This window comes from Falco cherrug, chromosome 7, assembly GCF_023634085.1.
Source record: "Falco cherrug isolate bFalChe1 chromosome 7, bFalChe1.pri, whole genome shotgun sequence".
NCBI lineage: Eukaryota > Metazoa > Chordata > Aves > Falconiformes > Falconidae > Falco > Falco cherrug.
In genome coordinates this window covers 574741-600908 of record NC_073703.1, presented here as the reverse complement: position 1 = coordinate 600908, position 26168 = coordinate 574741, and the positions used below count along the sequence as shown (strand labels likewise).

The 26168-nt window shown below is 44.4% G+C and overlaps 1 protein-coding gene across 7 annotated transcripts in view; it reads right to left on the bottom strand.

The window, feature by feature from the left end:
• CSNK1G1 (casein kinase 1 gamma 1) overlaps positions 1-25192 on the bottom strand; it is a 108201-nt gene extending 83009 nt beyond the window's left edge. For 3 of the 7 annotated variants that reach the window (XM_055717446.1, XM_055717445.1, XM_055717451.1), the window contains exons 1-2: positions 25071-25192; positions 4773-4880 (exon numbers count right to left, since the gene is read on the bottom strand). The gene's annotated coding sequence lies outside the window, so the exon portion shown is untranslated. Of the gene's footprint in view, positions 1-4772; positions 4881-7086; positions 7161-25070 lie in introns of all 7 variants that reach the window. The other 4 variants (XM_055717449.1, XM_055717450.1, XM_055717447.1 and 1 more) reach the window with 3 other exon arrangements.
• Between the last annotated feature and the right edge of the window lie 976 nt (positions 25193-26168).

The window sequence follows — 26168 nt, the reverse complement described above, 5'->3', positions numbered from 1 at the left end:
CAAGGAGTACTGCTTCCCCTGTTGTTTGGTGATTTTATGCTATTTTCATATCCTGCATAACAACAGAATGCCAAGAACATAAAGGCTTTCATTTGTGTTAACTGCAGTAGCAACAGCTTTCACTGAAACTGCTGCCACATCTTCTACCCTCACATGTTTTTGAAACACTGGGATGTAGTACAGCCTCCCTCCACCACCCACCCCACCAGGAGAAAACAGGTTAGGAAATGCTGAATTTCAAAACTGGCAAATATTTACTAAACAAAATAATTTGGTAACATTTTGGAAAGGAGTTATCTAGCATGTACTTAAAGGAGAAACAAATGCTACTTGTTGCGCAAGGATGACAACAGCTGGTGGCTGCACTAAAACCCAGCTTGTAGCCAGTGAGCACATGGCCCATGGAGCTCATTTCAGCCAGGTATTACTGTATCTCTATGCGCTGGTTTTGAAAATTACTGAAAACACAAACCTGATGCAAGCAGCACAAGGGAAAGGAGTCTGAGGGTAGTTTGAGTACCAGTAGCACATTTTACAAGAGGAAAAGGACACCCAAGTTACCTCCTCCTGCTTAAGCGATGTCAAAATTTTGTGTCAGGCATCTAGAACTTCTGAAAGAGCACTAAAACAAAGGCTAATGTACCAAAGCCCCCATCTGTCAAGACTGGAGCACCCGCACTGTGTCCTGAAGCACTTCCAGCACTAGGTTAGTAGTATTTCCAGCAGAAGTATTTCTAACCTAAACCAGCAGATACTTAGACCTCTGAAACCTTGAAGCCATTTGCAGAGCCACACTTCTTTATGCAATCTCTACTTCTTGGGTATGGACCCTGTCACTAGTATTCTCAGTTAAAGACCAATAAATCTATTCTTGAAGATTATCTGTGCAGCTTTTCATGCATTCAGACTCGTAAAAGCTTTATTGTACCTGCAATAACCACACTGTTCAGAGACTGACTGAAGGTCCAGCCAGGAGACCAGTGTTGCAGCCACCTTTGGCTGTCAGCACACACACTCTCATGTCCAAAGTGCACGATAAAGGGGAAACACAATGGCATCTGGAGCAAGATACCCCTGTGGAGAAGGGAAACGGCACAGCTCTGCTCTGATTTATCTAGCTTCTGCAGACCCAGAGGAGAAAAAAAAAACCAGACCCAAAAAACAGGTATCACATCATTCACCCCCATCAGAAGAGTCCCTGTGCAGTCTTCTTCCATGCAGAGCAGTCTCGGAAGGACAGCACTACTTGAAGCCCTAGAATGGGGATGTTTCAGAGACAACTGCTGCTTGGAGCTCCTGGCAGTCACAATCAGAACTACTCACCTTATGTCCCCCAGTAAAACATCAGGGCACATGAAAAGAGTGAAAAGGGTGAAAAACCAAGACAGGAGTTGGGCGTTTCCCATGGAAATACAAAATAGATTCAATCTAACAAAGCACAAGGGTTGATCACAGAAGACCTACAGGTAGGTAAGAAGCCGAGCTGACAGCCAGAATCCACAGCAGGATCAGCAATATGCCTGACAGGCCATACAGCACTAACTGCCCAAGTCATGACAATTCTCGTAAGACAGCCTGATCTCATCCTTCGCTCCCAACAGTAAATTTATGGAAACATTAAAAACCATGGAAAAGGCCCACAGCATACCACAAAAAGTAAGGATCCATCACTGCTCAAATGGAACTGCAAGGCTTGTACTGGGTTTTTAGCAAGGAAATGGAAATCATGCTGACATACAATTGTTCCACCCCCTTGTTCGCCTTCACACATTTCTTACAGGTCAATTTTAAAGAATTAAGTCTTGTTCAGCTAAACATCTGGTGGCTGTTGCTAGAGGAAACAGACTATCTGCAACATTTGAGCAAAAATAATCAGTTACATAAAAGCCAGACTGTATAAGCAAGAAACAAGCATTTTGCTAGTCTATGAATCTCAAACATTACCTGAAACCCTGTGTTTAATTTTTGGGATAGAATACAATGAAGTGAACCCATATGCACTAAAGAAGCCACAAAGACTTGAGTTTTCTCCAAGTTTACAAGAATATAATCATGCTGTATTGTAATTAACCTTCTAGCTAGCAAATGTTCTAAAGATTTTCCAGAAGCAGCAGAGACAGACGAATTACAGCTTAAAAATGAACCAGTTCAGCTATAGGTGTTTTCAGACTTAGATCAAGTCAGTACAAGTTGAAGAGTTATAGAAGATGGGTTTGGTCATTAACTATTTGAGTTAGGGGCTCCTCCATGCCTAGTGGAATAATATTTTTCCTTAATGCTACAAGAGCACCTTTTTGGTCACTGTCTCCTTCCCCAGGGGTTTATCAGTCTTTGGAGACCAACATCCAACAGCTGAAGCTATGCTGCACTGAACAGGAGGCGTGATTTTGTGGAAGAAGTTGAGAAGAAGCTCTAACAGTATCACCATACAAGTCCCAAAGACCACCTAGAAGCCTTTTAAGGTTACAGATCTTCAACAGGGACTTTACAGATAGATCACGAAGTCCCACAACAGGAGAGGCAGCATTCCCAAGAACATCTCAAGCAGCATAACTCTAATATACTGGAATGGTACTTCATGTTATGTACTTTTCTACAAATAGATATTGCTGTTCTTTGAGGAGAGCTTCAGCACTTAAATAATCCAGAAGCCTGATGGATGACTAATACAACTAGAAAGCTTCACATACAGAAGGATATTTTAGCTATCACACATCATCAGGACTGCTTTCAATACGCAGCCAGAGAACCTGGCCAGTGCACCTCTGCTTAGGGATCCTGAGGCAGGGAACATGCAGATGAAGACATAAATGCTTCCTGAACAAGTAATGAAACGAGTCAGGGTGCTAACTACAGGAGTATGGGCAAGTGAAAGTCATGAAATGGGAAAGCCAGAGCTTCTTTAAATCTTAAATTTAAATATACGGAAAGATAAAAGCAGGCAGGAACGGAATACAAGTATAGGTGGCTTGGAAGCAAGACAGCACCACTTTCCAGTGTCTTGAAACTGATAAAGAATTTCAGTAACGCATTATCAACTTCTACTGCATAAAAAAAAAAAAAAGACAAGATGGATCTCCTCTTATCATTTAGCATTCACACTGCCTAGCAGTCTGTGCTAGGAATCCATATCTTTGTAAGTGGCTGAACAGAAAGCAAGGAGGGGAACAAATTAGACATTGTGAGCTGAGTAGAAGCTTTGCTGAAGTGAAAAAGCACGCTATGATCCCAAACTCCATGGAAATATGTTGATCTGATAAAAAAATTCCCAAGATCCCAGACATCTTACAGGAAGGATGAAGAAAAACAAGCCAGTGACTTCAGTCGTGAAAGAAACCCTCCACAACAACTTCAGAGGGTTACCTTTAAGACAAATCATTATAAAATGAAGCACAGTCAGATGACTATAGTCTCCATTGAACTCATGCAAAGATATTAAAAGCACTGTACTGCACCAGTCTGAACTGCTCAAACTAAAGACTTTTCAAACAACTAATAGCACTCCTACTACTGACACACACACAAAAAAATAATCAGTTTTTGTGGATGAGGCTGCAAAATAATTTGAGATACAACATTAAGCAAAACTGAAAACAGTCAATCTCTGAACAGGCTGAAAGCTACTGAAAGCATGAAACCATTGTCCATCCATCTGCCCCCTTTCAGCTGAAATTACCAAAAGGCAAGAGCTCATTAAGCTTTCTATATACGAAATTCAAAATGGAAATTACAATTTAGAAAGAATTTGTTCTGTCACATCATTTTGTCTAGAAGTAGAACCAGTATTCCCAAAGGACGAGGCACAATTATGGCCCGAAACAAAATGCCCCAACTACTTAAGGAGTATCACTTAGTCTGCACTGGCTTATGTTTGAACAAAAAAGTTTGTCAGTATACATAACATTTGTCCAGAAAGCGAAATCTAGCGCCAGTTTCACTCCTGCAGCACAACCATGTGCAGCAAAAAAAACCACACCCTTGTGCCAAGCAGAGAATTACACCACTCTCAAGGTCATCACTTTTATCAAGTCAGAACACTTGTTGGATTTGTTTACTTCCATCACTATTGCCTGTTTCAGGAAAGCAAGGTATCTATCCACAGTGCAGTCAGTCAAACACTCTCACCTACAAATGTTATTTCTTTTGATTTCTCCATACTGGCGAGGAAAATTTTCCTAACATCTTCAGGTTTGAGTTTTCTGCTTTCTGAGTTTCATAGGTCGGATGTAATAGAATTGGCAACCTAGCCCATATTTTACTTGTCACGCTGGAACAAACGCTTATATACAAAGCACATCAACTCTCCTCCCAGTAATAAAGCACTTTTAGAGAAGCTTCAGTTCACCATGATAGACTCTGGACTCTCCCTGACTTTAACCCTACCCAATTTCCTTGTTGGAAATACTAATCACTGACAAGCAGCATTGCAGCTACCTATTTCTTAGCTCAATACACATGTTTCTAAGAAGAAAGCCAGAGAGAGTAGATTAGGGATGCAAGTTCCCAGAGAAGTTACTTCAGATGAAAAAAGCTAACAAAATTGAGGGGGAAAAAATGGAAATAGGGAGTAGGAATTGAACAACTTGTCTTCAGGTTTCTAAGCATCCTTCCACTGGCTTGACAGATATTTCACAAACCCTGCTGGATTTTATAGTGTCTTCCCTTATATACAGATGGGTTTAGGTGTTTTAGGGTTTTTTTAGGAAAGAATATTTGAGCTACATTGAGTTATGCTAAGACACTTCAGAATATCAACGGGACATTATACTCACCACATGTTTTGTAACTCACTTCTTATGTGTGTTATCTGAAATCACAGGGTAGCAAGTGCTGGGGCACAGGAGCAGCAGAGCAGCCAGACAGTCATATCTGTAGTGAATCTGGAAAAGAAGAAAGGACATTTTAGAAAGTCTCCATGTAACAGTTCATAAAAGCAACTTCCAATCTTGCTTTATTCTGCTAAAAAAGCCCACCAAACCAAAAAAACCCACCCAAAACCGAAAAGCATTGTTTGCAGTTTTGAGTCTGATATGCCAGTTTCCAAGTACACTGTGGATGAAACTGAGCTAAAGACCACTTATAGGAAAATCTAGAATTTCTCCTTCCCCCATTATCAGGGCAAACTAACAGCTTTCTGTGCAATAAGGTGAATTTTAGTTCAGAAGGCAGCGTTTCCTAAAAACATAGATGTTTCTGGCTCTTCAGTAATTTTAATTTTTGGTTTTGGTAAACTGTTTCCCCACCTTGAGAAACAGGTTCCCAAACCTGAACTCCCATGACACAGTATCCCCGGGCTGGCTTCATCTCCTGTGACATCCAGGCACCTTGGTCAGAAGGACACACAAGGGTTTTTTTTTGTTTGTGCATTTTTCCCCTTAATAATGCTCTATAGAGCACATCGGCTATAGGGCAGAACAGGGCCCAAATACAAATTTCCAAGGGGGAATACACCGTAACAGCTATGTGAAGGTTGAACCAAGATCAAACTGTTTCTGGAAAACTCTGCCCAGGGTGACCAGAGACATGCTGTTCTGTTCTGTATTGAAAACGTGGGTATTTAACTTCCTTTGGAAGAAGACACGTGGGTTTTTCTAAAAAATTAAAACTTCAAAAAGCACCCTTAAGTTCTGAGAAGGTCTTGACCATTATCTGGAAGACAGGTTCTTCTGACATGCTGAAATACCACACTGGACTCCCTTACACACGATGCTCTGACATTGGCTGTAAGCAACCAGGCTCCCCAGTGCCCAACAGGCATTCAAAGCCTATGCCTAAGCTAGTACTTGTATTCTTAACTATTACAGCACAGGTAGACATTTATAGGTCCATATTAACGTCTACAACTGCTTGTTCTGTAAGCACATGGAAGAGAAAAATGGTCAGTCACTCTTTACCCTGACCATGGCTGAAGGAAACCCTCTATCAGAGAGCATTTTTGTTTTCTCCTGCGTCAGCTGGAAGATAGGCCAAAGCTGCCATCACCACACTGTCAAGAGACACCAGTTTGACTGAAGCACGCAGGAATTTGGTCTGCCTCTACCCTGTACTTTCCTAAGCTTATTGTCAGTCCAGTCCAAGTCACATAAGTGCTCTTACAACGTCCTTCATGATTTCTGTCCTCAAGAAGCCAGGAGGATTGCTCAGTGGCATTGTACAAGACTTCAAAAGTCTCTATGAGTTCACAACAGTTGTCATTAAGTAATTCTCATCTACAATTATCCAGCACCAACTCCTGAATGAAGCCAACCACCTGGGTGAGGCACATACACCACCCCTCCACAGCTTCAATGTACAAGCAGTGAGCAACACCCATTCCTCTGAAATGAAAAGGCATTAGGTAGCTGAATAGGTCCCCCAATATTAAGTTTATTGCAAAGCATTTAAGGCAAGCTTTTGTTCTACTTGACGTTAAAGTTGTTCCAAGTTATTTGACCGGGTCAAAGGCTGCAGCAAGGAAGAACCAGTCAAACTTGTACCAAACTAAGCCCTACAAGAAAGGGAAAATGCAAGTGCCTCCATTCACAGGGAAGAGGGATCGCAACTTTGTTTAGTTACTCGACATTGCAACCCTAAAAGCAGTCTTGGGCAAAGAACAGGAGTATCCCATTAGCAGCACAGTCCACACACATAAAAGCTGAATACCCTTTAACCCAGTGAAGCCTGTTCTTTTGCCACTTTGAACATGACCCAATTAAACTTAGAAGAAAAGCCAAAAGCTGTGCAGAAAAATTCCAAATGGGCTTCATTGGCCAGAAACTGTCTCAGTTTGACATAAATACTAACCTCTAGTAAGAGGTGTCTTCTCCAAATAAGGAAGCTAAATGGAAGAGTATAACCTGCTCCATGGTACAAAGATTTACTTTAGGGATAAAAGTAAGTAAATTACCTCACGCTATCCTAAGGTTCAGGTTTGAACAAGGGGTTAGATATTCACGTTCTGCTCAAAGAACAAGGCATCAGGCATGTTATGGAATCAGTGTAACGTGAGAAAATCCCCACACACTGGTCAGCCTCTGCCACTTCCTACTGGCAAAGCCAAATGACAAATGCCCATCCTCACTTCATACAAGACATTTACTAACAGACCTTTCTACTTGCAGCACAGCAAACATGACTCCTCCCATGTTCACATAGACGGGATTCCAGCATCTTGAGAGCACCTGAGGTTAAAAAGGCAGAGCTCAGTTTCAATCCTTTCCCTGGACAACCAGAAATCCTGTCCAGTAGCAAAATGGCACAAGCAAAGGCGAGAGGAGCCCACAGTAACAAAAGGATTCAGCTCATGACTGCATCGCACATTAAACCCAGCCAAGAAGCCAGGAACCTTGTTCAGCTGCAACCATAGCATGAAACAAAGCCACCTCCGGCAGCAACAAAAAGCAATGGTTAACAGGCCAGAATATGTGGACGACCCAGCTGGAGCACTAGTTCCTCACTGTAAGGAGCTCCACACTTTCCTTTTCCAGAAAGCCTCACAAAGCCTAACACTATGCAGAACCCAGGCAGGGGACCACGTCCCTTCATGAAAGGAAGGCCAAGGTGGCTGGGAGAGCTGCTACAGAAAGAATGACCATGAAAGAGGCAGTACAAAGCCACAAAGAGCAGAAAGAACCCCTTCTAGCTTCTGACAGATAATTAAACTTTTCTTATGTTTAACAAGCACCTCCAGACACTGAGCCCATTTCCCATGACATCTCCTTGATGACACTAGCTAGGCCTTAGGCTCAGAGACACACATCTCAGCTCGAACTCAACAGGCCTGGGCTTCGCACAACTACAGGGAAGTAATGCGGAGCCCTTCAACAAGGATGCTCTGCTTCCTGCCGGGCAACTCGCTTTGGGAAGAAGTTACTTATTTTGCTGAGTGCCAAGACCAGAAGGATACAAGCACTTGGGGATGTGGAGCTAGGCATAGGTCCCATGCACCTGTACTCAGGACACGCTCCTCTGCATTGCTGGACATAACTGTGGCAAAGCCATCTCTTCTCAGCACACTGCCAACAAGCAGCATTTCTGTTCAGCCCTCAAAGGCCATGATATTCACATAAACACCATTACACCCCACAGACCCCCAAAATCTCTTCCAGCTGTCAGTGAGAGAGAACAAGGCTACACAAGAAACTTTATGCCTTCCTAGATGTTTTCAAAGCAAGGAGCAGATGAGAAGCTTGTTTCAGAGTAAAAACTAACATCCCTGAAGGCAGCCTGTGAAGAGATGATATTTGCTGCCTTAAGAGTACACAACCAGGTCTTTTCATCTCCACCGGGGGCTGGGGAAATTGTGCCAGCCTGAACCAAGAGGCACGATCTCTGAGGCACAGCACCTGAAAGTCTGGGGTATACCACAGACACCTTTCAGCTCCCAGAGGAGGGCATCACTTCTGCTGCAGCAGGGAAGACTACTCCACAAACCCATTCCTTATTAGTTTTCTCTGAAAGATAGTACACAAGTAGTTTTTGGATCTTTTGTACTTCACCTCATTTTTCTTTTATTACCAGTTAGCAGCACAAAACTCTAGGCAATACTTAAAAAAAATAATTGTCATCTTTAGGTTTGGGACATTTATAGTCTTAGCAAATGAAAGCACAGGAACAATATTACAATTCCAACCCAATGGACACTGCTCTACCCCAAAGTCTTCATGCTGTCCAGCACACCAGGGAAGGTAAAACAGCTCCCAACAGCATTAGATGATGGCACAAAACCTCAAGAGCAAACACAATGCTCCAGCACTCATGTCAAGCTCAAACAATGAGAACTTTGCTTAGCAGTGCACAGAATGTGTAGTTCTCCAGAAATAAGGCAATCCATCTGTCCTGGATCAATGTATGTTGAGGTGAGCAAATTTCCAACCAAAGCATTCCATGCCCCTATGGAAAAATAAGGTCCCTGTAGACCACTTCTGGTGCACAGGAAAGCCTATTCAGGAGGCCTCAACACTGCCAGACAGTTTTGACATAAAACTTTAAACATATTTGTGTTCCAAGTCAAATACGTAAGCATGCAAAAGCCTTATCTAGAAAAAGGCTTGCATTCCCTCTTAAGGGGCATCATTTTTCCAAACAGAAGCATGCAAGCGTTCTTAAGGTAAATGTCATGTTCATCAGTTTCACTTCACAGCTCAGTATTTTGTTCTACTCTCATACAGATATTTAGCCAGAGCTATTAAAAAAACCCCCAGAACTCTTCAAACAGCAAAACCAAACCCCAAAATATTAAGACCATTTCAAAATTTCAAGAGATACTAACATTTTTAGAGACTGTACGGGTAGTACCTAGGGTGGCTGAGTGAAAAACTAGCAAGAACATCTTGATGCATTAAAGCTTCACCTCAAACAAGTGAACTCCCAAATAGAAGTCTGACTAATGGTTAAAACTATTAAATAGAGGAATTTGTGGCATGAAACATCCCTCTTCTATTCTGCCAATGCATAAGGAACAGTTCATTGGGAGTAATAAAGATATCAGTATGACAATTCAGGAAGTCCAGCAAACTTAAGCTGCACGTTGCATAAAAGTAAGAGGAAGAAGTGAGTCCTTGTTTTTAAGTTCAATCAGACAAGAGCAGCTAAAACGTATCACCTGCACCTCCACCCATATACTACTCTGGTTTCTTAACAGTTACAGAAACCACTAACACATACAGCTCAGAGGACTGCAGCAAAAGCTGTGTCCTCCAAGAGCCAAGGAGGTACACTGAGGAATACACCCCTTCTAGCTCAACCTCTAGCTTGAAGCAGCAGCCGTAAGCAGATGTCTGGGAAAGGGAAAGAAGAGGGCAAGAGTATGTAACTTCTCTGTGCACTTTTCCACCAGCAGTGGTTTTTATTTCCGGGCCTTCCCAAGTTAGTCTGGGCTTCTGGGTGTTCAGGAACATGCAGTGCAGCCTCTTCATGAGTATATCCATTCCTCGCTGAACTTACCAAAAGCAGTATTTATTTTCTGACACCTAGTTAAAAAAAAATACTGCTGCTTGCAAAAAACATTTGACATGTCTGAATTCCCTTAACTCATGAATAACCCACACATTTCAAATGTAGCAAGAGAGTGCTGCAAGCACTGAGAATAATGTTGTACAGCAAGCATGTCCAGATCTCTGTTTTGCCTTTATGAAAGGAAAACAGCAAACAATTTTTTTAGTCATCTAGTGGCATGCCTAACTGTGATCCCTGCGTGTGTTAAGGTTCAATATTCCCAGCAAGCTACTGAAACCTGCGTGTACTTCTAACGCATAACAGGAAGCCTACATTTTGTTAACAGCAAAATATTGAAGACTTCAAAACTTATGTCAACGGTCTTTGTGATGAAAGGGAACAGAACGGTGCCTCAAATAAGACAATGAAACTACAAAGTTTAGAGAAAACATGCGGGCAAGTTCAGATAGCCTACTCGCAACACATGAACATCATGAAATGTAATTCTTTAAATCTTTTAACTCATCTGCAACAGAGTCCTACTTACTCTAAATGAAATTTCATTATATAAAGTTTTCACTGCCTATACTTATTTGAGACATTCCCAACATGGAGTTAGACTACGTGTGGCCAGCAGCAAGCAATAATTTGCTATCACACGGTTCAACAACTTCTCAGCCTGAGTGCACAGAGATGTTATGACCCAGCCATGGACATTCACAATAACTATGTTTTATCCTTTCAATACTAGCCTCTGCTCCTGAAATGCTGACCTGTTTGATACAGCCTCCAAACCTGAAACTTCAACTGAGAAAGCCCACCCAAGGAGCATTCTACTTTTTGTTTCCAGATGATTTAACCTTTCCCCCCCTCAACAGCTGCAGATACTGTGCAAGGAACAGTAGCCAGGAAGAAAGATAGCATGTGGCTCTGTGAAAAATAAGCACACATCTTAATGTGAAACATCTGATTTTTACTATTTTTTTGTTTGTTTGTTTGTGTGTGTGTGTTTTTACCACAGAGCAAAGGAGGGTTTCCCTTTTGGCTTCCCCTGAAACAAGACCAGAGTACCCAACAAAACAGCACCAAGTAACGGTCTGGGTGCCGTAAGTTCAGAGAGGAGGATGGAAACTGAGCATACACCTTGATTAAACATTGAGTTATGATAAATACTTAAAAGTGTGATTTTGAACCCTCGCTATCTTACTGGAAGAGGCTTTAAGGAACGCCCTGATCACAATCTGTCTTGAGTGCCTCTGCACTGCACTCGCTCACCTTACACGTTCCTCTGAAACGCGCACTACCCAGATCACATGCTGCATATTAGTATTACCACTTTGCTCATATTTTGGATATTTTTTTTTCTTATTTTCCAAAGATCCCTTTATAGGTTATATAAGTCTCACAGTTGATACTCTTCTAGCATCTGCACAAGAAGTGTTTCCACTCCCAGTCCCTTTGGGAAGAGAGGTAAGCCCCTCTTAAGTTTAAAAGAAGTCACCCCAAATTGCATTTGCCATCTTAGACACAGTTGAGTTCACACTCCCAGGTATCAATCCCAACCTGGATCATCATGCAATAATATGTCAAAAAAAAAAAAAAAAAAAAAAGAAGAAAAACCAGACGAGTCTAGTCTAAGGAGTTATCTTGCAAGATCCCTCTAATTCACATTTGAAGATAAGCTGCTTCAGTTCTTCACGTGCTTTTGAAGAAAAAGGTAACAAAGCTCTGTTACTCACCTCTCCCAGCCTTTGCAGCAAAGATGATTTCCCTGACATTCCCCCACTTACTACATTGGTTTCCTAAATCATTAACAGACTCTTAATTTAATGCTCTTTAGAACACCTTGCTCAGCTGATACTGCTCCTCAAGCACAAGCCAGTAACCTGAATGCAGATATTTGAGGTCCTTATTCCCTACCTGACAGGTTCAGAAAGCTTGCCACGTACTCAGGTGACACCACTGGCCCTCTAGAGAGGAGGTAACACTTTCCAAGAAAAGCCCATTAGTCTCCATTCATCAAGGCCTCTGCTGTTCCTCAACGAGTTTTTGTAGACTTGAGGTTCTTTGCAGCTTCTGGTTATCACTCCCCTGGTTCTCCTCCTTCATGTGTGAACCCCATTTAGGGGAGACCAACAATCCACACATGCCCCAACAGCTGGGAAGATGCCTGCAGTCTAGAACTTGCATCACAATCAAACGGCATCTTTGAAGAAAAACCCAAGCATGTTCTTCGTAAGATGGAGCAACCAACAAGCTGCAGCAACACCCAGTAGGAACTCCTGCTGTTTTTCCCCCTGCCTGTGCTTATCAGACCCATTGGTGAGTAAGTCTAACTCATTATAACAGCAGGAGAAAACCAACCCAACAATACCAACAAAAAGAGCTTTGTACCAGATTAGAGAGCAAGGGCAGCTCAGGAACAGGTTTGATGAGCATCAGCAACAGTAGATGGAAAAGGCAGGACCAAAATCTACCCTTTGGGGCACAGCAATCACCACCACAGCCTTAAAAGCTTTTAACACTCTACAAGACGTTTCAATACCAGACAAAGTATCAAAACATCAAGTTTCACATTTAGGTACAAAACTACATGAACAGCTCCTTCACCATGTTAAAAAGACTACTGGTTTAATAATCCAATTTTGGATTAAAACTAGATTTTTAGCAGGCACAGATCAGCAAGCTAAGAAAACCAAAAAAGCAACCCGTAGCTGGTCAGCCATGATGTGAATGCAAGCAAAACAGCGCTGAGGAAGCATTATGGCCCTCGCTATATACACTTCATGTAATTAGTACAACAGATTAGAGCAGGACATTAATATGTGCACGCTTCAGCTGTTGTTGTCCCTGCCCTGTCCGACCACCATCTGCAGGGAACACCCAGTTGCCCCCTGGCCGTGATCCCACACTAGAAAAGCTGAAGAGAAGCATTATGATCACCTCCTCTCACTTTCTGCATAAAAAGGTGGAATTTCAAGAATGTCTCCCTTTTAAAGGGGCTGAGAACTTCATGTTCAATCACTTCCTTCATCCCTTATTTCTGATTTTTTTATTCGCCTGGTTTCAGTTTCTACCTATCCCACCTTGAAACACTTTTACATGTAAGCCACATTATGTTGTACAGCAAATCCCCTTTGAATATGTAACATCATGGGACACCTGTAAGTATGTACAGTATCGCTGAGAAACAGCTTGAGATTTCCCCTCCTGTAAGTATCCATAAGCCATCTTCCAAAGCTCCTAAAAAAATATCGCCTCCCCACGTTGCCCCAGTACTCTGGAAAGGCAGGACATTCATAAAGTTGGAGTAGTTGAAACAACAAATATTCTCCTGCCATTTTGTCCAACGATGATTGCAGATGCTACAGGGAATGGTAAGCTTCTGCAGTCTGCTTCAGCATCCACAACCACTGGATTACAGATGTTAAGTACAGAGAACTGCCCGGTTCTACCAGCACTGATTTCGTGGACCTGCTGACCCCAGATTTGTCTAACCCCTTTTTGAACGCATCTAAACCACCAGCTTCCACAAATGCTTAGAACAACCAGGTCCAGAAGTCTGTTGCTGCTTTTTAAAGAAGTCCTTCAAATTCTAAGAGTCTCAGACGCTTTAGACTCCCTGGGATAGGTAGCTGCTCCTCTGCCTTCAGCTCAGCTGCCCTTCTCTGCACATTTTCCAACTCTGCTGAAGATGCAACAAGAAACACAGAACACAACAGATTTAGTCACACGTTCACCTACTGAAATTCACTCAGCACATTACTCAACGACCCTAGTCCTTAATCAGATTAGTATTTCAGCCCTTCAAAAAATAAAACAACAACGCATACTACCTGCAGCAAGCAAGCGCCCAGCATGCCAACAATAACCGAGTCAATACCAGGGAGATAAATCCCAATAGTCCCAAGCCATGGCCATACCAAACAATATGTGGTTTGCCCACTCATCTGCAATAGAGTTTCTTTCACAAGCCAAAAACCCCACACCACTCACTGCACTCCCAAACATAAGCAAGCACAGCAGACACCTGAAAATCCTGTTTGACTTCCCAGCAATGACTTTTCCCATTCAGCTGGCAGCAAGCTACAAACTTCAGAGAAGTGTGGCATTTTTCAAGGATGGTAGAACTGAAGGCATCTTCATTAGACTTGTAGGATGAATTATGTATTTAATTAGAAGCAGCCTTAACGAAAAGCTGCTGAAGTTGAACACAGAGGATAAGTCTCACTTCACGCCAGGAGGCAAACCCACGCGCTAAAGCAGATGCCAGAACCATCCACCTCTGTGCACCGTCTCACACACACTAAAATCTTCTCTCAGAAGCTGCAGTAAAGTGCTATTTTGCACAGATAAACTTTATGTTACCTCAAAGGTAAACAGTACCACTCACACAGTTCAGAAATTGCATCTATATGAGGCCACTTCGATTCAACTTCCACTTTCAATCCCTAATCTTCAGTGTAGCTGTCATTCAAAACATTCATTACCAAGTAATCTGTCCTATGCACGAAGTAGCATCTGCCTTCTTTGAAGCCTTAATACCCACTGGTGAGGATTGCTTTGTACCAGTAGACATTTTGAACTGCATTCAGATAGAGTTAATCACTGCCAACAGCGGCACTGGAAGCATCAGTCAATGATCCAACACAAAAAGCTTTTCAGCATCACCAAGCCTCAAAGCTCCGTCCACCACAGAAAAGCAGCTTTTACATTTTAATATAAATACAAGTAGGAGAAGTCCTTGTAACGCAAGGTCATACCAAGCTTGCTAGAAGACTAAATTTAGCCACCTGTGCCTCAGGCAAGTCTGTTAGTTATGGGGAACTCAGATACCGGTACTGAGCACTGGTCCCTTGGAAGACTTGACTCCACTTAATTGCAAATGATCTCAAAGCTGTTAACAGGGAGCCTGATCTCAATTAATCAGAGGAGACTTATTTGAATACCATTCAAAACTAGCATCAGGACACTGCAATACTATTTTAAGGCTGGTTTGCTCAAGTAGTATAATAAACTATTACTACGTTCAATGTCAGAGTCAGTAAGAGAGGAGCTCAAGAAGATTTAACAGATGGGGCTTCAGCACAAATGTACTTTAGAACACCTCCTTAGCAAGCATATTTCCTACTCTAACACGCCTCACGCTACAGTTATAACATGCTATAGAAGAGCAGATCAACAAGAACACAGGGATTATTTCAGGCTTTTGTAAATGTTAGCAGAGACTGATGAACAGTTTGTGAAGACAAGCCCCAGTTTATAAAGAGGTGTCACAGTGAACAGCTTTGTCAAACATTTAATAATTGTTCAAGCCAAAAAGATGACTCAGATTCTTCAGCTGTGTTTGTCTTACGATCAGTATCAGCCACAAGTCCACAAAAGGACCACAACACTCGACTGAGGTTCAACGTCCAGGATCATGGCAAGAGTTGAACAAATTTACCCACAAGGAAAAAAAGAAAAAAAAGTTAAAGAATTTTGTTTCAAGACACCACTGAGGACTATCTACACTATCTGCCTCAGCCCTATAGGCCTTCAGAGACTCTGAAGAACCTCTTTTGGTGCAAGAAACCCAATTCCAAACAAAACCAGGATTACTAAGATGACTGCACCAAGTCCAAATGAGCACAACATTTCTTGCACTAGATGCTGAGTATATACGGTCCAACTAGACACCTGTAAGTCACAGTCCATCCCCTCAAATATCTGCAAACAGATGGTAACACAGTAGGCTGCCTGAACGTCCAACACTCACTCTGCACATAGCTGCTCTTACATCTGAACCTGCCCCTGCAGCATCCCCAGCCAGGAGGATGCTGAGACCCTCAAGTCTCCCAGCCTGTACACTGTGAGCCAAAATCCTGACCTACTGCCACAGCAGCCAAGTCACCCCCAAAACCCCATCTGTGATCACATCATCTCCTTAATGTTGAAGCACTGAGTTTTCTGCAGAGACCAGAAAGAACAGAACAAGTAGTTCCAAAACATCACACTCCCAATTGTAGATCTTGACAAGTGAAGGCACACTGGCACACGCAATAACTACTAACATTTAGAAATGATAAAAATCACTGAGTACCAGTGCTGTATCCTATACAGTGCGTAAATCTAGACAAAAACAAAAGACTGCGTATTGGTTTGGAGCCTAATACCAGTTTTGGATCTTAACCACTGAACAACATAAATTTCAGCAGAGATATTTTTCCCACAGAAGCAGAGAACAGGCGAACTATGATTTACCATCACTGGTGTTGCATCTATCACCAGTAAAACTGAAGCCTTAGCGCTGCCAACACTGCACAGAGCTTTTTCAGAATTAGAAACCTGTCAAAACCTTCCCAAACAGAGGACAGCTGGGAAGCAGTATCAGATGCCAAAGTGGCTGCAGGCCTGATCTCAGCTGCAGGATGATCAGTCAAGGAACCAGAGGGCCTCCAAACCATCTAACCTAGCACCAACACCAAGCCAGCTGAGGCAAACCGTGGCTAGCAAAATAGGACTGCAACCACGGAGCAAGCATTTTCAGGGAATACTTTTCATTATTCAGCACACATAGCACATTATTTTTGAAACATTTATTTCCATCTAAGAAGCTACTTAAAGCACGTATTGCCTCAGCCCCTCCCTCCCAGTGCAAACCAGTGTTGTGACCTGCTGCTGCAGCCCTGCCAAAAAGTGGCAGCAAGATCAAGTCTTCATGAGCCTCCTAAAGGTGAGACCTTTGAAGTCTTAACTTGGACTTGAAAAGAGACAGCTACGAAGTATGTGGTCTCTGCTTCATTAAAATAAGACATTACAAGTTCTTAATTTTCATATGTTCATTGAAACTTGTTCTTTTAAGATCTAGGAAATAAAAACAAGCTGTAGAAACCAGTCTTGCACGTTACAAAGGAAGACAGTTACAAGGTACCTAAGGACAGCCAGGCTAGCCAAAGTGGGGTTGCTACGGGACTTAAGAGTTAAGCAGCTCACACCAAACTTCAGAAGAGCTGAATTCTTTCATTACACTTGCACTGGCACTGTCAATGGAACACAATTATAAACCGTATTTTAGAGGACTTCCTCTCATTTGTTTTAATAGACCTAAATAGGTGGAAGTCAGATCTACAAGGAATTTTGAGACACGAGGAATGAAAGGTTGAAGACCCAGTAAGTCTAAGATACTTGAAATTGCTACTCTTCAGAAACCCACCTAAAGAATTTTATCCAAGACAGTAATAACTCAATTCATATGCTCCCCCTTAGTGTCAGGAAGACTAGACAGATGTAGGCAGATTTCCTTCAAGTTAGTTTTTCCTGTAGTGTGCTCTCCACTAATGTGAAGGAAGAAAAACAACTGCATCTGGATCTACTCTCCAACCTCTGTAACTCAAACAGATGTGCAGCAGCTAGCAAAGAAACAACGACTTTGGTTTGTCATTTCTACAAAAAAGATGTTACCCTAATTACAGGTGCAACAAAGTATTTAAGAAAAAACACATGCAGATTTCAACTTCATAAGCACCCAAGATTTTCTGCTACATTAGATGAGTTAAATTATGAATTGAGCTTCATACCTAATCGCCAAAATGGAAGTGACCACATTTTTCAACGTAAAATAGCTCCACAGAACACACACTTCAGACTGGTTGGCTTCACAGACTTCAGGTAGGTTTCTCCTACAACTTAATTAACGTAACCTCAGCGCTGAAGTACAGTGATTCCTTGTGGGTTGGAAAAAAGGAGTAGCTCTATAGAAAGCAGGTATTCCAGGGTTTCCTTAGCATCATCACAAACTGCATAAACTCACCAAGTTTATCAGTAGACATTAAAACACATATATAGGACAGCAGCTACTCAGGATATTTAATAAATGATGTGGCCTCTTCTAATGTACCACATGCAATATGGCCAACTCATCTTGGAAGACTACAGAAATGCAACAGCTTCAGAAAAAAAGACAGTGGATTCAGGACTGCAAAGAAACCTTTGCTTCTTTGTAAACAGCCAAAATTTTCCCAGCCTAAAGGAATGTCATAATATAACCTTAAGAAAAAAAAAAAAAAAGGAGCAGGATAGCTGAGGCAGACAGGAAAACAGTTTTCCCATCTCAGCACTGAATATCCCCAGTTCCCACATTAAATGCTAGGAGTAGCAAATCCAAGCCATTCAATTGTCTTCCACAAAGAAGAAACTGTCAGGCTAATCTTCAGGGTAGAATTGCTGTCAACTCTTCAGGCTATTAAGTTATTATCCAGAAGAGATTTGCTCACAGACGAGCAAACCAAAACAGAAGATTCAGACAGGTAAGAGACACCTATCCATTTTGAAAAATGAGCTGCTCTAAATAGATCTTACAGGAAGGAATAAAATATAAAGAGCCAGAAGAAAATGGTGGTAATCTCACGCTGATTGCATTTCATTGCTCGTTTTTGCCAACTTCTAGAAATAAGCAGTCTTTTAAAAGGTAGGTAGCGTCTGATGAACCAGAGATCACACAGGTCATTTGGGGTTAAAAGACCTCCTCCCTCTGTAAAAAAGGAAAGGTCTAAGGGAATTTAATATGGAATACAGTGATCAAGCAGGCACAACAAGTCTGAAATTTTACCCCTCTGTAGAATCATAGAACAGTTTGGGTCGGAAGAGACCTTCAAAGATCACCTACTCCAAGCCCCCTGCCATGGGCAGGAATAGCTGCCACTAGACCAGGTTGCACAAAGCCCCATCCAACCTGGCCTTGAACACTTCCAGGGATGGGGCAGCCACAGCTTCTCTGGACAACTTGTGCCAGTGACTCACCCCTCCCATCATAAAACCTCTCTTCCTCATATCCAATCTAAACCTATCCTCTCTTTCAGGCTAGAACTGTTGCCCCTTGTCCAGTCACTGCAGGCTCTGGTAAAAAGTCTGTCCCCATCCGTCTTATAAGCCCCCTTTCTGTACTGAAAGGCCACAGTAAGGCCTCCCCGGAGCCTTCCCTTCTCCAGCCTGGACAACCCCAGCTCTCTCACCCTCTCTCCACAGGAGAGGTGTTCCAGCCCTCAGATCATTTTCACAGACCCACTCTAACAGAGGACCCATTCTTGTACTTGGGGACCCCCGAGCTGGACACAGTGCTCCAGGTGGGGTCTCAGGAGAGTGGAGCAGAGGGGGAGAATCACCTCCTTTGAGGCAATTCCTTTACATCCTGCAAACCTTGCTTTCCACACTAGCATTTCTGCCCCTGTAGACTGAAGCCTTCAGTTGTCTTCGCTCGCTGCAGTCAAGGTGACCACTGACGTAGTTTCATCAAAACCAGGAACTTTGCAGGACTCCAAAGGGTGTATCTTCAGTGACCACCTGTTTGTGCAGGAACATGCTACTAAATAATGTCAGGAAGAAGTCGCTGCCCACGGCCCACAAGGGTACAGCTAGCATTTGATGAAGGGAAGTTTGTGGAGGCAAGATACAGGCTAAGAATAGGAAGGCAAAAACCAAGAGTTGTGCAACAGCATCTCAAAGACTTGCTCCCACACTCAGGCTTGGATTCATCAGGAACTGAGAAGGTTTTTGGACAACTGGAAGCCTGTGCAAGAATGAGGACTGAATTAATAAAAAAAAAGCACCAGAACACTGGCACTTGCCATCAAGGTCAAAGGCTTCTCTGACACTTCAGAAGAGGAGCAGAGAAAGCCAGCAGATACAGAGAGGCATGTATTTATGGACAATGCAGCTTTTGGGGCAAAAAAGCTGATAAGAACTTCATTCCTCAAAACCCCCTACAGAAGGGACAAGAAATAGCCACGTAAAAATCAGAAGCCAGAAAAAAAATCAATACAGTACAAATAAGATGGGAAAACAAAAACACATTTGTGCTTTGCTTTTTCACAAATGCTGGAAGTCTAGAAGTAAGATGAAAAACTCAAATGTCTGTTTTTCAAGAGATAACATGGATGTAGGGGGCTCATTCAAATCCACAGTGGAGTGCAGACAAGTCAATGGGACATTCAAAGGATACACGGACTAAGCAAACCTTTAGAGGATCTAAGCCTTCTTCAGCATACACTGCCATTTGAGTAATCTAAGTTTACTATGTCAGCAAGAAATACCCTATAAACCAGAATTCCAAGCTTAAACCAGAAAAATACAGTCTCAGCCACACAAGCAGCAATAGCAGCTGTCACGCTACCACTAGAGGGTTGTACAAGCACGAAACATTGCATGAAACTAAGACTCCAAATGCCTCCACATAAACTGCGTGTCAGGTCAACACATAACACCAAGACTAAATTCTTAAATAGCATAAAGCAACGCCTGCCCAGCAGTGGATGAGAGAAGTAGCAATTCCTGCCTTCACCCTGAATGGTGGCTGGAGTATTGGTGTGAGCCCCTACTGTGCAATCTGACAGTGATGTAGGAGTAATAGAAGCCAATCCACCCAGTACAGCAAAGCTAAATGTCCAAGAAAGAAGCTACATAAAAATCTGTAAGGTTAAAAAAGAAAAAAGTATGGAGTCGCACAATTTATTACTGGGTTAAATAATCATCAGACAATGTCTCCCAGAAGTTAAAACTGTGTTTTACACCCAGCATGCTGAGCTTAGCCTTTTCCACTCTCCCTGCTTGACCCCAGTAAGGCAAGCCAAGCAGTTAAGGCTTTGGGTGGCAAAGGACCTCTCAGAAGACAAGGTGACAGAAACCACCTCACTTTACATGCAAAGTCCAGCAGGAGGAGGACTGGGAGGTCCCCCACATAGTTTCTTGGTTAAAGCTGCATGAGGGTACCTGAAAGCCACTTGCACCAGCTTTCACAGAACAATTCAGAGGCATCTGAGCAACCACAAAACAGGGAGTCAAGCCAGACAAATCAGTTATCCTAAAGAATGAACTAAATGGATGTAGGGCTAATTATATTTTGTAAAATGAAGTCATGTCTCAGGAGTCAGCTGGAGGTTGTTGTCCTCCCCCCCCCTCCCCCTTCTTCCTTTTGCAGGAAACAAAGCATGTGAACAAGGAAAAGGCAACTGACATACTTCATTGAAAAAAACATACTTACTACATGACAAGATCCTTCAAAGCTCTTTGGAGAACAAAACTCTATAGGATAAAAGGAAAAATCCTTCACATGTCAATAACTGGTTAAAAAAAAAGATAAGGAGGGGGGATGAAAGGCATCACTGGTCAGTCTTGTAGCAGAGGGGACTCTCCAAAAGGTTCTGTTTCCCTGAACTATACTGAGCTGTACAAGAGAAGGTAGTACCAAGATGACAACATTTGCTACTCTGAATAATTCAACATGATCAGTAAATAAGAGCAATAACTCTAAGGAACTGCAGTAAAACCTTGTGATACGAGTGGGTGATACAATTCACAGCACATCAGGAACAACCACCCTAACTTCCACTTAAAATATGACAGACTGAACACTCAAGGCAACACTGGGGAACAGGACACCAGGGCTATGGCAGAGTATTCCACAACAACTGTAGCTCCATCATCTTTTTGATCACTAACGAACAACAAGAAGGTCTGTAATTACAGACACAATAGTATAGAATAAAATACAAATCCACAGCATACAGTGTTTTCTGAAGAGGCACCCGCACCACAAATACCACCTGCTGATCCGATCAGCACCTCTGCCAACCTCCCCTATTTGCTTGCGCGGCACCTCCTGCCATACTGATTTTAAGGAGGTTGAAGAAGAGGTGGCAATGACATGAAGAGCATGGAGAAGAGACCTGAAAAGGAAAGATGAGGACAATTCAGCCCAGCCAAGAGACCACCAGGAATGGAAGAAGTAGTTTCCTGAAATTGTGAATGTCATGGAGAAAGTGAAGAAGTAATTTGTTCTGAATTTGTTTCTTGCTGATTTTTTTTGGACAGCCCCAGCTCTTGTTTTCTGTCTCTTCCTCACATGTAGACCACATAGAGGGTAGCCTATATACATAGCGTCTGGCTTTGTGTCTCTCTGCAAGGTAGTGAATATCAAGATGATTCAAAGTGAGAGGACAAATCCACAAAAGAGAAGTATGAAGGTTACTAAATTCAAACACCTGGCTCAGGGAGGTCATAAAATGCTGGAGAGAGAAAAATAAAGCAATACTTCCCCAGACCAGATCTGCTGTATCTGCATACTCCCCTCCCCAGGCATCTGCTACTGGTTACCAGTGAGCAGGATACCAGGCCAGATGGATTCCTGGTCTCATCTGGCAGCACTTTTTAAGGCATTATGAAGGATTTCATCTGTTAACCTGAAAATATGCAGCAGCTGATTGCTTCAGAAGAGCTGGAAATTAGTTTAAAAACCACGAAAAAGGGGGCAATCTCAGTGTAAGGAAGGCAGTAAGTGGCTGTGGACTAGGCTGCACTTACGATCTCACTCAGCTCCTAACCCCTCTTGCAATGGAGCTCTGTGGACCTGTCTGCTTGATCACTCTCACCAGGATAGTTTCCATCAGCAACTTTGGCACAGGAAGTCAAATAGTTGTCAATACAGAGACCTGGAACAGCATAAAAACCTCCTACAGAAGAGTAAGATAAATGGACTGGAATGAGGCAAGGTCATACACTTCAGACTTCGCAAGAAATAGTACTATGAACTGGAAAGCTCTTTAATCCAAGGGAAAAACGAGACACACACAAGTTATTAGCTTGCTGCTGTGACCTGTGAGGCACCAACCTGATTCAGATGTGAAAGATAATGGCACAAAGAAATTACCTGTGGCACCACACAGCATCCCAGAGAGACCTCCCCTGTCATTCTGTGCCCTGCTCCGGTCAAGGGCATTCAGGGATTATTATCTTTAAGCAAACCCATGTACATAAAAGACCAACAGAGAACGTAAAAAGGCAACTGCAAGGTTGGTGTGCATGGTTTGGAAATAAGAAGCCAAGAGGTGAGTGCTTTCTGAAAGCACCAAAGGAGGGAAGAGCCGTTTTTATAAGAGGCAACACTGGCACAAACATAGATAGGTATGTCCTGGCCACAGATAAATTTGTTGTGCGAATCTGGTGCAAGTTTCCAACCAACATGGCCAGAGGATAACAGAAGATCTTTTCACATGAAAATCAAAGCAAGAAGCCCAAATCAGCTTAAGGCAGCAAAGACTTTAGGCCAGCAGTTGAAAATATGGTGCTATGGACTTGCAGAGTAAAGCAGAGAGCTGTGCCTCATGTTCCTCACAGCCCAACAGCTCTTAAAAAATAAAAAAGGCATCAGCTAGACACTTTGCTGAGTCCAGAAAAAGCAATTTCAGGGCAGGCAACATTTGAAGAAACACTTGTACCTAAACAAAGTTTAGGTACTTATGCAAAGCATAAGTGTAAAGCTCTGATTTTTTCAAGGGGATAGTCTAAAATTTCACTGGAGTCAGCAATACTTTTGCCAAAAGGTTGCACTATCAGCTGTACCACAGTACCACTACACCGGCAGCTAGAATCTCAATTTGGAGAGCAGAGATTCCCTTGGCCAGTTCTCACCACGATCTTTCACACTTTCTAAGTGCATCAGGTTGTTTTATTTTTTTACTAAGAATTATTTTTTTTTCTACACACCATGATATTTAAATTCCTTTCTTATCTGGTCACAACTTGCCAGGGGTCACCCTCCCTGTACAAGAACTCTTGTTGATATTTATCACTGGCAGCATCTCCAGCTCATCCCAGACTCAAAGAGCTCTAGTGTCAGCCCAGCTTCACAGAGAGAAGACCACTCTGTGCGTCTCTCTACAACAGCAATGTAATAAAACCCAAATTCTCCTATCAGTAACATTTCACCACCTAGGCAACACTTCCAAAACTTCAGCAACTGGCAAGCAGTGAGGAATCCTCCACAGCTTTTGCAGCCTGAAGAAAGCAACCTCCCTAAACTCGTAACTCAAAGGCACTCTTTGTATTTTTTGGAATGCATCTGTGGGAAAGTGCTGCTAATATTTGGTAAGAGCTTCTCAATGGGAACAAAGCTTATACTTCTCAGTTCACCCATCGTCCTCTCCCAGCAGGTTGACAGAGTCCAAGTTACCACCACAGCATTAAATTGGGGATGTAGAGAAGATGGTTTATTTAGGCAAATCACAGCCAGTAGCTGAGGAGCTGAGAGAAGGAAAAGGCAAGTCCTGAAGAACTTGGGGAGTGGCAGCATAAGCTGGTTACACATATGCATTAGGTCACTGATTAAAAAAAAAAAAAATCAAATCCGAGATCACACCCATGACAGCGTGACTTCAACCAGGCCACCAGGAGCTGACAACGAGGAAAGTGGAAAATCTCACACGGGAAGGGTGATGGCGGACATGAAGCCAGGAGAGAGGAGGCAGCAGGTATCAGTGACTGGCTGGGAGCTGGGCAACACTTTCTATGCACTGAAACGTCAAGTCAAGGTTGAGAAAGGCCATAGAGGACGGTTGCCAGCAGTGAAACCCATTGGGAAGGGAAGACAACAATCTCATGACAATTTGGACAAGACAACGAACCCCAGCCCCTGAAGTTTCATACTGTGTCAAACAGCACGTATGTATGTTTCCCAGATACGGGGGGAACAGGTAACTTCTCCACACAAAGAAGTTGTAAATACAGGCACGGTCACACGGAGTGCTTTGTTCCCCTTAGATCCGGGAACACCATCAGCTTTAGAAAAAGAGGTCCCAAGCCGCCTGCGGTCCCCACCAGGGGCCTTGCCCTGCCCCGGCCCCAGCCCCGGCCGGCGATTGCCCACAGCCACCCCGAGGTGCGCCCCCCGCCCCGCACCCGCCTCCCCCCCAGGCGGGCAGCTAACGGCCCCACGCACAGGAAAAAGCGACTCCGCGCCTCCCCCGGGCGGCCGAGCCCCTCACCCAGCCGGTCTCCCCGCCCGCTCCCCGGGGCGAGGCGGGACCCCCCCGGCGTCCAGCTGGGCCAGCAGCCGCGCTCACCCAGGGGCCTCTCAGGCCGTTCCAGGGGAGCCCCCGCGGCCCCCAGCGCCAGCCCCGTCTGGCCCCCGACCCCCGCCGCAGCCTTTCACGCCGGGAGAAGCGCGGCAGGTTCCCCCCGCCCCGGGGAGGGCTGAAGCGGCGAGCCCGGCGGAGCCTCCCCCGCCACGGCGGGAGGCGCGGCCCCGGGAAGGCTGCCGGGCCGCGCCGCGGAGGGAAGCGCCCGCCCCCGCCACCGCCCAGACCCCGCAGCGACGGCAGCCCCGCCGCCCCCCGCGCCCGTACCTGGCTGCGGCGGCGCTGGGCTCCCTGGCAGGTGGGCGGGCGAGCTGAGCTGGGCCGGGCCGGGCTGGGCCGAGCTGAGCTGAGCTGGGCTGAGCTGGGCTGGGCTGGGCTGGGCCAGGCACCGCCACTGCTCTCCCCGCGCCCCGCCGCGGCTCCTCCCTCCGCCGCGCTCGACGGGGAGGGCCCCGACCCGGAAGCGCTCAGCCCGCCGCCCCGCCCCACGGCGAGCACCGCCCTATGGCAGCAGCGCGGCCGCGCCGCCCGCGCCCGTTTCCGGGGCACCGGGCTCGCCCTAGCAACCGCGTTCCGTCGCTAGGCGGAAGTGGTGCCCGGCGCGGCAGCGGGCAGGCCGCGGGGAGGGGAGCTGAGCGGGGCCGAGGGGGTTAGGCTGTGCCCGGGGCGCAGCGCCCCGCCTCACCGCAGCTGCTGTCTGTCCCTCCCGCTGCTCCCGGCCCGCAAACAGCCGCCGCGCCTGTGGGAGGGGAACAACGGGGCTGCAAAGCGCTGGGGTGGCACAGGCCGCTCCCGCCGCAGCCCCCGGCCCGCGGAAAGCCCGTGAGGCCCCAGCTCCCAGCCGCCGCCGAGGGGACGGGGCAGGGCGGGAGCAGACACCGCGGGGGCCGTCACCCGAACCTCCCAGGCCGCGCCTGGCCAAGGGCTCGCGTTTCCTAGGTGAATGCTGTAAACCGAAATATTCCTTGAAAACCGGTTAAAAAACACGGCGAGGAAACGCTTGGTTCCGGCACACGGCACGCCGGCCCCCCACCCGCGGGCAGCCTCGGTAACCACGCTGCACAGCCCACCAGCCCATGGCCCGTGCCAAGGATGAGCCGCGGGTTAACTTTGAAAAATCACCTGGAGAATTTGTTTAGGTCCAAAATTTAGGCATTTAAATTACATGTTTTCCCCACTACCTCATATTCCTGAGGCGGGATTGTAAATTTTCCCCTGGTGCCATAATTAAGCTGAAAGTAAAGCCTGGTTTTAGTAAAATTGCTAATATTTCACTTTAGCTTTTTTGCTTACTCTTTCTTTCATTATACACATGCAGCCTGCCGACTCAGTTACAATATTATACCTTTTAAGTTGATATTATTA